This window comes from Triticum dicoccoides, chromosome 6A (genome assembly GCF_002162155.2).
Source record: "Triticum dicoccoides isolate Atlit2015 ecotype Zavitan chromosome 6A, WEW_v2.0, whole genome shotgun sequence".
NCBI lineage: Eukaryota > Viridiplantae > Streptophyta > Magnoliopsida > Poales > Poaceae > Triticum > Triticum dicoccoides.
Window position 1 is genome coordinate 436,750,014 of NC_041390.1, and position 13,840 is coordinate 436,763,853.

Genomic DNA, 13,840 nt, shown 5'->3' on the forward strand with positions numbered 1-13,840 from the left:
CCTTGTCTATCCCACCATGGTCGTCGCCCACGAAGGACTTGCCTCACTAGGGTAGATCTTCACAAAGTAGGCGATCTCCTTGCCCTTACAAACTCCTTGGTTCAACTCCACAATCTTGTCAGAGGCTCCCAAGTGACACCTAGCCAATCTAGGAGATACCACTCTCCAAGAAGTAACAAATGGTCTGTTGATGATGAACTCCTTGCTCTTGTGCTTCAAATGATAGTCTCCCCAACACTCAACTCTCTCTCATAGGATTGGATTTGGTAGAAAGAAGATTTGAGTGGAAAGCAACTTGGGGAAGGCTAGAGATCAAGATTTATGTGGTTGGAATGGACTATCTTGACCTCAACACAAGTGTAGGTGGTTCTCTCTCAGAAAATATGTATTGGAAGTGTAGGCATGTTATGATGGCTCTCTCCATGAATGAAGAGTGGGTGGAGGGGTATTTATAGCCTCCACACAAAATCTAACTATTACACATAAATCACCAAACTCGGTGGGACCGATTCAGAGAACTCGGTCAGACCGATTTGATTCATAATGTGACCGTTAGGTGTTTCGGTGGGACCGACTGGATCAACTCGGTGGGACCGATGTTCTAGGGTTAGGGTAAATCCAAAACTCGGTTTGACCGATTACTCAAACCCGGTGGGACCGATTTGGGTAATAAGCGAAACAGAGAGTTGGCCAAGCAAACTCAGTGGGGCTGATTGTATATCTCGGTGGGATCAAAAATATTGCAATAGGTAACAGAGAGTTTTCAAGCCTATCTCGGTGAGACCGAGATCCCATCGGTGAGACCGAACTGATTGGGGTTTCTGGCAGTGGCTATGTCAACTGAACTGGGTGGCTCCGGATAGAAAGAATCGGTGGGGCCGAGTTTGACTTTTGGTTTGGGACAAATTTGGAAGTGAGAAAGTGGTTGAGGGCTTTGGAGCATATCACTAAGCACTTTGAGAAAGCAAGCCATTAAGCAACACCTCATCCCTTCTTAATAGTATTGGCTTTCCTATGGACTCAATGTGATCTTGGATCACTAAAATAGAAAATGTAGAGTCCTGGGCTTTGAACTTGAGCCAATCCTTTGTCCTTAGCATATTGAAGGGGTTCCACATCCTCTAGTCCATGCCACTCCATTGTTGAACTTGTCTAAAACATACTAGGTAGAAACATTAGTCCAACAAGAGATATGTTGACATTAATTACCAAAATCACCTAGGGAGCACTTGTGCTTTCAATCTCCCCCTTTTTGGTAATTGATGACAACATACATCAAAGCTTTTGATAAAGATATAGAGAACAACAAGTAAAGCTTTGGAAAGACATGTAACATGCAAAGGCTCCCCCTATATGTATGCAATCATATAAATATGAAACATAGGAGCATGTGAATGCATAAGCATGACAGAGTAAGCCATGAGTTACATGTACCTTGGCTATATGCATCAGAGTGAAAGATGTAAATATAGGAAATGTGCCTTCATGCTCATGAGTCCTTCTTGCAAACAATATGTACATCAGCAAGAAATCCTCATGCACATGACTGTGATGCATATACTTACCTTGTGGTCTTGAGTTGGCTTAGAAGGGAATGGAACTGAGTAAACAAGGTTAGATAACACAGATACATCTACTAGCCAGAGCAAACAAAAGAACCACAAAGGTACCAAGACTGGGATGACATGTAGAGTGTGAGTACTGAGTACTCTATTGGATATAGACATGCCCCCAAAGGTAAAGATGTGCAATAGAATCAGAGATTTCCTCCCCTTAGATGTCTTGCTCCCCCTGAATCTTGAATGGAATATTGGGAGAAGATAGGGAACAGAAAATCAGAGCAAAAGAAAAGACAACATAGCTAATGCAAGCAATCAAATATGATCAAATATGAACTCCCCTCTTAAAGACATGTAACTTCTCTCCTCTTTAACACCAAGCATCTGGGGTTTTGTTACTCTCTTCCCCTTGAGTGTTCTCTCCCCCTATATAAATAATTAAGCATAGAGCTTTGATGTGATCTCTCTCTCCCCCTTTGACATCAATTTCCAAGAAGGGATCTTCTGCATTTTTGTTTTATTGCAGAAGGGTTTGGTCCTTGAGTCACAAAGCAAGTCGAATGTGATGCTGGTAGAGGACAAGAGTCATTGAGTGGAGCTGGAGCAAAATATGAATGCAGGAATAAGTGGCAAGTTGTCTTTCCTGTAGTGAAATCGGTAGCACCAAGTTGTTTGCTTCGGTGGCACCGAGCGAATTCGGTTGGGCCGAAGGAAACAACCCGGTGTGACCGAGTCCATCACAGAGAAAACACTTCTTTCCTTAGCTCACTAGGTACTTAAGATCTCACAAGGATTTTCAAGGAATTTGCTGAAAGATTTGCAATGAATTGGATGTAGAAAATGCAGAATAACAAGAAAGAAAAGAAATAAAAAGATCTAGATGAAGTTTTTTTTTGAAAGGGGAAAACACATATGCATGAGACAAATGCAAGAGGAAACATAAGAGAACTTCATCTAGAAATGGGCGGTGACAAAGTCACCTATGTTAGAGTATATTGACTTAGGAGTCAAGTGAGGTCACTTGAACTTTGATCATACTCATCATTTAAGCTGAAAAATGGGGTTACCATTTTTCGTTTAAGCATCTTGATATATTCACATCTTGTTGAGTTGATTTAACCCATGACTTGGAGTAAAGCTTCTCTAAGATGGAATAACATACCTTGGGTGGTGGTGTTGATCTTGATCATGTAGTTGAACTTGTGTGGGTTGCTCAAGGTTGATGTAGCTCATCAAGAGTTGGGAGTACCACCTTGGAATTTTGAGTTCATCTTCCTACATGGGTTAGCTTTGCAAGGAAGAGCACTTGTGTATCCAAAATGACAATCATAAATCTTAATGTAGAATGTGTCAAAGGATATGTTTGAAGAGTTTTGTGCTTCCTTGTCTTCAACCACCATTATGTAGAGACTGGATGATGTAGAGATTGCTCAAGATGTGAGTGAGTTGCAATCTCATGGATTTAGATTCATCCAAGTACCTACAAGGGTTAGATAGCATGCAAGGGTGCAAAAATATCCAAGACATATAGATAGCATCATGAAAGAAATATCAAGGATTAGTCAAAGGCTCATGCCTTGCATGTATCCAAATGGAGTTCCTACTCCAAGTTTGAAAAATCAATGATGTTCAATTCACCTCTCAAACGACAAAAGACTTTCTCATCAAGCGGTTTGGTAAATATATCCGCTAATTGCTTATCGGTGCGAACATGCTTAAGATCAATGTTCCCTTTGGAAACATGATCTCGAAGGAAATGATGACGAACTTCAATATGCTTACTTAGAGAATGTTGCACTGGATTGTGAGCAATCTTAATAGCACTTTCATTGTCACAAAGCAATGGAACATGTTTCACATATATCCCATAATCTTTAAGAGTTTGGGTCATCCAAAGTGATTGAGCACAACATGATCCAGCAATAATGTATTCCGCTTCAGTGGTGGATAGGGATACCGAGTTCTGTTTCTTGGAGGACCAAGACACAAGAGATCTACCAAGAAATTGACAAGTACCCGAAGTGGACTTTCTATCAACCTTGTCTCCAGCATAGTCCAAATCGGAGTAACCAACAAGATCGAAAGAAGACCTCTTAGGATACCAAATGCCAAAATTTGGTGTGTGTATTAAGTATCTCACTATCTTTTTCACAGCCTTAACATGACACTCTTTAGGGGCCGCTTGATATCGTGCACACATGCACACACTTAGCATAATATCAGGATGAGAGGCACATAGATATAACAATGAACCAATCATAGAGCGGTAAACTTTTTGATCAACCGGTTCACCATCTTTGGTCAAATCAAGATGTCCACTAGTAGGCATGGGTGTAGACATACCTTTGCATTATTGCATATTGAACTTCTTGAATAAGTCCTTGGTGTATTTTTTTTGAGAGATAAAGGTACCTTCCTTAGTTTGCTTGATTTGCAAACCAAGAAAGAATTTGAGCTCACTCATCATAGACATCTCAAACTTCTCCGACATTAGCTTTCCAAACTTCTCACTAAAATGAGGGTTAGTTGAACCAAATATAATATCATCAACATAAATTTGGCACACAAATAGTTCTCCATTAACCCTTTTAGTAAAAAGAGTAGAATCAATTTTACCAATTTCAAAGCCTTTTTCAATAAGAAACATGGTCAAGCATTTATACCACGCTCTAGGGGCTTGTTTAAGACCATAAAGGGCTTTGTGAAGTTTGTAAACATGATTAGGTTTCTTAGGATTGACAAAGCCGGGAGGTTGCTTAACGTAAACTTCCTCCTCAATTTCACCATTTAGAAAAGCACTTTTAATGTCCATTTGGTACAAGGTGATATCATGGTGATTAGCATAAGCAAGTAAGATGCGAATGGACTCAAGTCTAGCAACGGGAGCATATGTCTCACCATAGTCCATACCTTCGACTTGAGTGTAGCCTCGGGCGACTAGGCGAGCTTTGTTGCGGATGACTTGACCATCTTCATCTTGCTTGTTGCGAAACACCCATTTGGTACCAATGATATTGTGGTTGTTGTCGGGCTTCTCGACCAATGTCCACACTTGATTTCTCTCAAAGTTGTGTAGCTCTTCATGCATAGCATTAATACAATCCGGATCTTCTAATGCTTCTTCAACCTTCATAGGTTCAATGCTAGAGATGAATGAGTAATGTTCACAAAAGTTAGCCAAACGAGTTTTAGAGCGAGTGATTCTCCTGGTTTGGATATGATTGTAGATTTGCTCGACGGGATGATCCTTAGCGATTCTTGCTCGAACTCGTGGAAGCTTTGGCTTCGCTCGGGGTGGAACATCCTCTTCATCTTGATCTTCTTCTTGGCCTTCTTCATTGTTGACGTTGTCATTCTCTTGTCGTGGTGGAGAAGGAGGTTGTTGATGTTCATCTTGGTGTACTTCCTCGTTTTCTTCGTCTTGGTGTGCCCCACTTGTGGATGCTTCCGTATCAATTCTTGGTTCACCTTGTCGTGAGGTGGAAGCTTCCACTTGGATGGACGAGGTACTCTCCTTCACCACCGTTGGACGAATCTTGCCAATAGACAAGTCTTGGATTGCTTCCGAAGGGTCTTTGTCTCCTACATAAATTGGCAATTGCTCTACTTGCGAGCCGTTAGATTCATCAAACTTCACATCTACCGTCTCTTCAACCTTTCGAGTGAAATTGTTGTAGACACGGTAAGTGTGAGAGTTTGAGCCATAACCAAGTAGGAAACCTTCATGAGATTTAGGAGCAAATTTAGAACGACGATGCTTATCAAAAATGTAGCACTTTGAGCCGAATACTCGAAAGTATCCAACTTGGGGTTTGTTACCAATGAGGAGCTCGTATGCTGTCTTGCCGAGTAGCTTGTGAAGATACAAGCAATTTGTTGCATGACAAGCTGTCTCAACCGCTTCCGCCCAAAAGTGTTTTGGAGTCTTGTACTCGTCAAGCATCGTTCTTGCCATCTCAATAAGAGTCCGATTCTTCATCTCAACAACTCCATATTGTTGAGGTGTGTACGTAGCTGAGAACTCATGTGAAATCCCCTCTTCATCAAGAACGGTATCCACATTTGCATTCTTGAACTCCGTTCCGTTGTCGCTCCGAACCTTCTTGATTTTCACGTCAAATTGATTTTGGGCCTTCCTAGCGAAGTTTTTGAAGATCTTTTGGACCTGCGATTTGTCATCAAGAAAGAACACCCACGTAAATCTTGAAAAATCATCAACTATGACTAGACCAAATGAGTTACCACCGAGACTCTTGTAGGCATTGGGGACAAAGAGATCCATGTGAAGTAGCTCGAGTGGTCTTCTTGTGGTCATGATGTTCTTCGTGCGATGACTTCCTCCAACCTGTTTTCCTGCCTGACAAGCACTACAAAGTCTATCCTTGTCAAATATGACATCTTTTATTCCAAGGATATGATCACCTTTAATAAGCTTATCAAGATTTTGAATACCCACATGACCTAGTCTTCTATGCCACAACCAGCCTTTAGAAGATTTAGCAATTAAGCAAGTTCTAGGTTGAGCCTTTTTAGTGAAATCAACAATGTAATGATCACCTCTACGTATACCGGTAAAGACCATTTTATGATTGTCTCTACGAAACACTTGGCAATCTACCTCAGTAAACAGGACATTGAAACCGAAATCAGCAAGTCTAGATACTGAAAGTAAATTGTACCCAAGAGATTCAATGAGCATGACATTTTGTATGGAGCTATCATGTGAGATGGCCACCTTACCTAGGCTAACCACCTTACCCTTTGAGTTATCATCAAAGGTGACATACTTTTGAGGGCCGCCGTTTTCAGCAAGCTCATGAAACATATCTTTATCTCCGGTCATATGATCAGTACATCCACTAAAAGGACCCATTCCTTTCCTTCGGCCATGTAGCCTTGAAGATTTTCCATAAGACCAAAGTGTATCATCACATCATCAAGATCATAGTCACTATCATCATCCTCATCATAGTATCCATGTTCAACATCATCTTGTGATTGATCAACTCCTAGAGAGGGTAATTCATTAGATAAATGATCATTTCTATGGTTATCTTTATGAATTCTAATAGCTTCGGAAATGATATTGCTAATGATTCCAACATCACCTATGGCACACATGAGATTGGTACGCTCAAATAGACAATCACCAAAGCTAGGATCACTAGAATTCATCTTACTCAAGGCAATAGACTTATGAAGGATTTCGTCTAAATTTTTCAAGGAATAATTTGGAAATCGTTCCTCAAGAAATCTCCATATAGTATAGGCACAATCAAGAGTAGGCAAACTAGCAATCAAATTTTTGGGCAAACCTCTAATGATAAGATTGATAGTTCTAAGATTGTGAATCATGTCAAGATCCTCTTCGGGTGTAGGATGCAAAGGATCAATATGAGGTACACAAGGACTAGTAATGTACTTATTCAAATGATATTCATTGAAAATCTCAAGCATTTCATTTTTCCACTCATAGAAGGACTCTCCATCAAGAATAGGCACTCTACGTCTAAGACTCCCCAAAGTAGACACATCCATCTTCCTCCAAAGGTGTTTAAACCAAGGCAATGGAAACCAGGCTCTGATACCAATTGAAAGGATCGAGAAGAGGTGTCTAGAGGGGGGTGAATAGACTCTAATCAAGAAAAGTTGTAGTTTTTAATTCTTTAGGTTCATGTGGAGTATTAGCACAAGTTTAAACATTCACAATACATATCAAGCAAGCATGCAAGCATACAAAGAGTATATGAGCAGCGGAAAGTAAAGCATGCAAGTTGCAAGAATGTAAAGAGAAGGGATTGGAGTGTGCAAACGCAATTTGGAGACACGGTGATTTTTTATTCGTGGTTTCGATAGGTGGTGCTATCGTACATCCATGTTGATGGAGACTTCAACCCATGAAGAGTAACGGTTGCGCGAGTCCACAGAGGGCTCCACCCACGAAGGGTCCACGAAGAAGCAACCTTGTCTATCCCACCATGGCCGTCGCCCATGAAGGACTTGCCTCACTAGGGTAGATCTTCACGAAGTAGGCGATCTCCTTGCCCTTACAAACTCCTTGGTTCAAATCCACAATCTTGTCAGAGGCTCCCAAGTGACACCTAGCCAATCTAGGAGACACCACTCTCCAAGAAGTAACAAATGGTGTGTTGATGATGAACTCCTTGCTCTTGTGCTTCAAATGATAGTCTCCCCAACACTCAACTCTCTCTCATAGGATTGGATTTGGTAGAAAGAAGATTTGAGTGGAAAGCAACTTGGGGAAGGCTAGAGATCAAGATTTATGTGGTTGGAATGGAATATCTTGATCGCAACACAAGTGTAGGTGGTTCTCTCTTAGAAAATATGTATTGGAAGTGTAGGCATGTTCTGATGGCTCTCTCCACGAATGAAGAGTGGGTGGAGGGGTATTTATAGACCCCACACAAAATCTAACCGTTACACACAAATCACCAAACTCGGTGGGACCGATTCAGAGAACTCGGTCAGACCGATTTGATTCATAATGTGACCATTAGGTGTTTCGGTGGGACCGACTGGATCAACTCGGTGGGACCGATGTTCTAGGGTTAGGGTAAATCCAAAACCCGGTTTGACCGATTACTCAAACTTGGTGGGACCAATTTGGGTAATAAGCGAAACAGAGAGTTGGCCAAGCAAACTCGGTGGGACCGATTGTATATCTCGGTGGGACTGAAAATATTGCAATAGGTAAGAGAGAGTTTTCAAGCCCATCTCGGTGAGACCGAGATCCCATCGGTGAGACCGAACTGATTGGGGTTTCTGGTAGTGGCTATGTCAACTGAACTCGGTGGCTCCGGATAGAAAGAATCGGTGGGGCCAAGTTTGACTTTTGGTTTGGGACAAATTTGGAAGTGAGAAAGTGGTTGAGGGCTTTGGAGCATATCACTAAGCACTTTGAGCAAGCAAGCCATTAAGAAACACCTCATCCCTTCTTAATAGTATTGGCTTTCCTATGGAATCAATGTGATCTTGGATCACTAAAATAGAAAATGTAGAGTCCTAAGCTTTGAGCTTGAGCCAATCCTTTGTCCTTAGCATATTGAAGGGGTTCCACATCCTCTAGTCCATGCCACTCCATTGTTGAACTTGTCTGAAACATACTAGGTAGAAACATTAGTCCAACAAGAGATATGTTGACATTAATTACCAAAATCACCCAGGGAGCACTTGTGCTTTCATGCTCTATCAGGATACTGCGCGAAAAATGGGCATTAACCCATCACAGATCAAGCCCACCAGGACTACCTTCAAAGGAGTCATACCAGGTGTAGAAGCCCGTTGTACGGGCAATCACACTAGAGATTGTCTTCGTATGTCCGGATAACTTCCGAAGCGAGGAGTTAATCTTCGACATCGTCCCATTCCGCAGCGGCTATCACGCACTGCTCGGACGAACTGTGTTTGCTCGATTCAACGCAGTACCACACTATGCTTACCTCAAGCTCAAAATGCTCGGTCCGCGCGGCTTCATAACAGTCAATGGAAATACGGAATGCTCCCTCCATACAGAAAAGCGCACAACTGCCTTAGCAGCAGAAGTACAGAGCGGCCTTCCCAAGCAGAACCTTAATTCGACTGTCGAGCCCACGGACACCGTTAAGAGGGTCAGAGCTACTCTGGAGCAAGAGAGCTTGGCTCGTCAGGAGCTCAACTAGCAATCCGGCCTCCGTCTCAGTCCCAATAAAGCGGCGGCATTCGGGCCGCGCGTACATAACTACGCACTCAAAATCCCATGGGCATCGATGGAGGCATAGCCAGCTTGTGGTCCATAGTACGGCTCAACCGACATCGGATACACACATACTTTCAGTTTTACTTGTTTTCTTTTCAGTTCTCAATACCACAGGTCCCATCTTATGGACTGGTCATCGGTCCTCTTGAAGGATAAACACACCAAGACGGCGAGAAACGCAGACATACGGGGACTTTTTAGGTGATTCCGTTAACGATAACCATACCTGTTTTTCAGGACCCATTTGCAGCTCTCCCTTGGTTTTGGCATGTCAAATGGCCTGTTGCTTATCGCACCACATGTATCAATGTGCTTTGACATACTAATTAAATTACAATGAGAACAGTTTGCGGCTGGAGCTTTAGGACCCCAACTTTTTACCTTTGTACCTTTTCTATTTTCTTCCTCTTTTTCAGCTCCCCTGTGGATAACCCTATCAGGTAGCACCCATACACTTTGGTACGTTTGATGTTTGCCAGGGGCTGCATAGCACCTTACGGCAACAAAAGTCTGAACACTTTTTATAAGTATAGTTCGGCACCCCGAATTTAGCATTATATGCATTGGCTCCGAATCATGTCTTTGGTCATTAGTTGGGTTGCCCGGCTCCTGTGCTTGCTACCTTATATTCCGCTATATCAGCTAAGGTAGTAAAGGGAGAACTACTGTGATTGTGCCTTGGTTTATGCAAAGGAGCACCTCGGTAGAGAAAGCCAAAAACTGACTGTCATGATGCGGCGAGAGCCGGTCAGCTGTTCGGAGGTTACAAATCGTTGGAGATTTCTTCCGCATTACACGAAGGATTGGTACTTCCCGATCAGATGCTCATAGCACTCTAGCTCGGATACTAGGGGCTGCGCCCATGTTTTTATTGTCGAACTCCTATGGCTAAGTGAGGGCGTTACAGCCGCATAGTCTGGTTGCCTGGTTCGTTGCGCTAAACAACTCCTTCAAGGACCATCTAATTGGATCAAGATTGTTTAGATTCCATCCCGAACACCCCCGTACAACCTACGTGGGGGCAAAAGCCGACGACTGGTTAACCCTTAGATTTCATGCAACACGGTCGCATAGGAAGTAAAAATTAAAAAACATAACAAGCATTATATTGCACAATCACTTTGTTTTATCATACAAGGTAGAGGGAGCTCGAATACATTCATTCAAATATAGTGTCTTTCGCACAATGATCCGCAACAATGCGGGACCCCTCCAAGACATCACCGAAGTATCACTCGGGTGTGAGGTGCTCCTTGCCCTCCGGCGGCCCTCTGGTCGCTAGTTTGACAGCGTCAAGCTTCGCCCACCAAACCTTGCAATAGGAGAAGGCCAGACATGCGCCCTCGATGCAGACGGACCGCTTGACGATGTCCAGCCGAGGACAGGCATCCACTAGTCGCTTCACGAGGCTGAAGTAACTGCCGGGTATAGCTTTGACTGGACACAACTGGATTATTAAATCCTTCATGGCTAGTTCGGCTGCCCTATCCAGCTCGGCCAGCTGTTTTACCTGATCGCTGAAGGACACCGGATGTTCTAGCGCAAGATATTGCGACCAAAACAGCTTCTCTATGGAGCTCCCTTCTTCGGCTCGATAGAATTCTGCGGCGTCAGCCACACTGCACGGCAGATCAGTAAAAGCCCCTGGAGAACTCCGAATCTGGGTTAGTAAACAATATTTCATCTTTACATTATTGCTTTGCATATTGAATGTCTTACCCGCCACAATCTTCCTGGCCTCCTAGATCTCCTGGAGGGCGCCCTAGGCCTCATTTCGGGCTGCCTCCCCACTCTGGCGAGCCTTGGCGAGTTCGGTCTCTTGAATCGATGCATCGCGCTCCAAGGCCTCGCACTTCTTCACCGCGTCCTCGAGCTCCGGTTGGACCTCGTTGACCCGGGCCTTGAGCTTCTTCCGAGCGGTCTGCTCCTTGACAGCCTTCCCTTCGGCTTCAACCAGGGCCTGTTTCAGGGCCTCGACCTCGGCCGTCACCTCTGTACACATCATGGCATTTCGGTCATTGCATATCATTTTTCTTTTTCCGAATACATAATAGGTTATTACTTACCTTGTTTTTCCTGGAGCTGCCTCTTCACCTGGCCCAGCTCTTCCTCATCCTCCGCCAGTTTCTGCTTCAGTCCGGAGACTTCGGCAGTATGCGAGGCTGCAGCCAACAGCGGCGCATGTGTTTACATTTCAGAACAAATTAGTTAGTTTCCTGTAATAGGAGATTGATCCTCTGTCTGGATTTTTCTTTCCGGACACCGGACAGTGTCTCAGGGGCTACTATCTACATTGGGATTTTCTCTTTTCTGCGTCGCTTACCTCAAAACCTGTCAGCAGGCTGCTGCAGGCTTCAGTTTGTCTGCTCTTGGCGGACTGAACCCTTTCAATTACCGTGCCCATAAGGACAGGTTGCTCATCCACAATGGAAGCGCCTCGCAGCGCCTACAGCAGATTATCCGGTGCCCCTGGTTGGACAGGGTCACCGGCGGAATAGGCATCCCCTTATTTCGAAGGAGGTTGCGTGCCAAATTCCGGAGCCGCATCAGTCTCCGGAATTGAGTCCGGTTGAGGGACGAATTGAATACGGCCCTCCCCACCAGTCTCCATGGGGATTGATTCCCTTTGGTGTCCGGCTACGGGGGTTTCGCCTTCAGGCGCCTCCTGAGCCTCTCCCCCACATGGAACAGTCCTTCGGGACAGCACCTCCGCATCGTCCTTGGCCTGGGGGGAGTGAGCGGCTTGTGGTGAATCGCTGGCCATCGCCTTGGAATCCAGCGAGCCTCCTAACAAGGATCGCGGGGAGCTGTTGCGGGCCGGACTACAATAACATAACCGATCATATCAATACAATGAGGAGGAGAAACTTTATGGGTGAATGTAAGTCTTAGCACTTACGATGCGGCCCGCGGCTTAGTGCGGGCCGTTGCTCCGGACTGCTTTCAACGTCCCATGGGGAGCTGCCCACGAGTGGGCCTTTCCCCTTCTTGGGCGCCTCCGCCTCCAGAATGGTGGAGGTAGCCCTCTTCTTATTCCCCTCATCAGGGGAAGGGTTGTTTTCCTCCTCATCATCATCATCGTCATCTTCGGCGGCGGAAGAAGGAGTCTTGTCTTCGGACGTTGCATCCGAAGTGGTGTTTCGTTGCCCTTAAAAAGCAACCTCCAGGCATCTTCATGAGTGGTTTCGAAGAGCCTCTTCAGGGTATGGTGCTTCTTCGGATTGAACTCCCATAGAGGGCGGCTTCGGCTTTGGCATGGAAGAATCCGACAAACTAGCATCACCTGGATTATATCGACGAGTTTGATATCTCTATCCACCATGCTTTGAAGGCGCGTTTGCAGCGCTGTCGGCTCGTCTGGCGAACACCAGTTTGGGCCCTTCTTGACCCAGGAGGTGAGTCGCATGGGAGCGCCAGAGTTGAATTCGGCAGTTGCGGCCCAGGTGGTACAGCGGGGTTCTGTGATATAGAACCAATGTTTCTGCCATTCTTTTACAGTCTCCATGGAAGTGCCTTTCAGCCAGGAGACATTGGCCAAGTTGCTCACCATGGCGCCTCCGCACTCCGCGTGCTGGCCATCCACCACCTTCGGCTTCACTTTGAAGACCTTGAGCCACAGCCTGGATGCGGAGGAAGGCTTCACACACGACGATGAACGTCGAGATGTTGAGGAGGGAGCTCGGGGATAGATCATGGAAGTCTATCCCATAGTAGAACATCAGCCCACGAACGAAGGGGAGGAGTGGAAACCCTAACCCGTGGAGGAAATGAGGGATGAATACTACCCTCTCGTTGGGCTTCGACGTGGGAACGATTTGTCCCTGGGGCGGAAGGCGGTGGGCGATTCCCTTCGCCAGGTAACGGCGCCAGAAAAGAGCTTGATATCTGTAACGCCCTCGATGCGGCTATATCTCCCACGTGTCAAAGCACGACTTAGAGGCATAACCGCATTGAAAGCAATGTCGCAAGTGAGGTAATCTTCACACAACCCATGTAATACATAAGGGAAAGAGATACATAGTTGGCTTACAATCGCCACTTCACACAATACATGAATAAAGCATTACATCAACCAGATACAATCAAGGTCCGACTACGGAACCAAAATAAATGAAGACTACCCCAAATGCTACACATATCCCCGATCGACCCAACTGGGCTCCACTATTGATCGACTAGAACGAAACAACATAAAGGACAAGATCTTCATAGAGCTCCTCCTTGAGCTTGGTTGTGTCATCTGCACGGTATCATCGGCACCTGCAAAACTGGTTTTGGAAGTATCTGTGAGTCAGGGGGACTCAGCAATCTCACACCCTCGCAATCAAGACTATTTAAGCTTATAGGTAAGGTAATGGTATGAGGTGGAGCTGCAGCAAGCGACTAGCATATATGGTGGCTAACATACGCAAATGAGAGCGAGAAGAGAAGGCAAAGCACGCTCGAACAACTATGATCAAGAAGTGATCCTAGAACAACCTACGTCAAGCATTACTCCAACACTGTGTTCACTTCCCGGACTCTG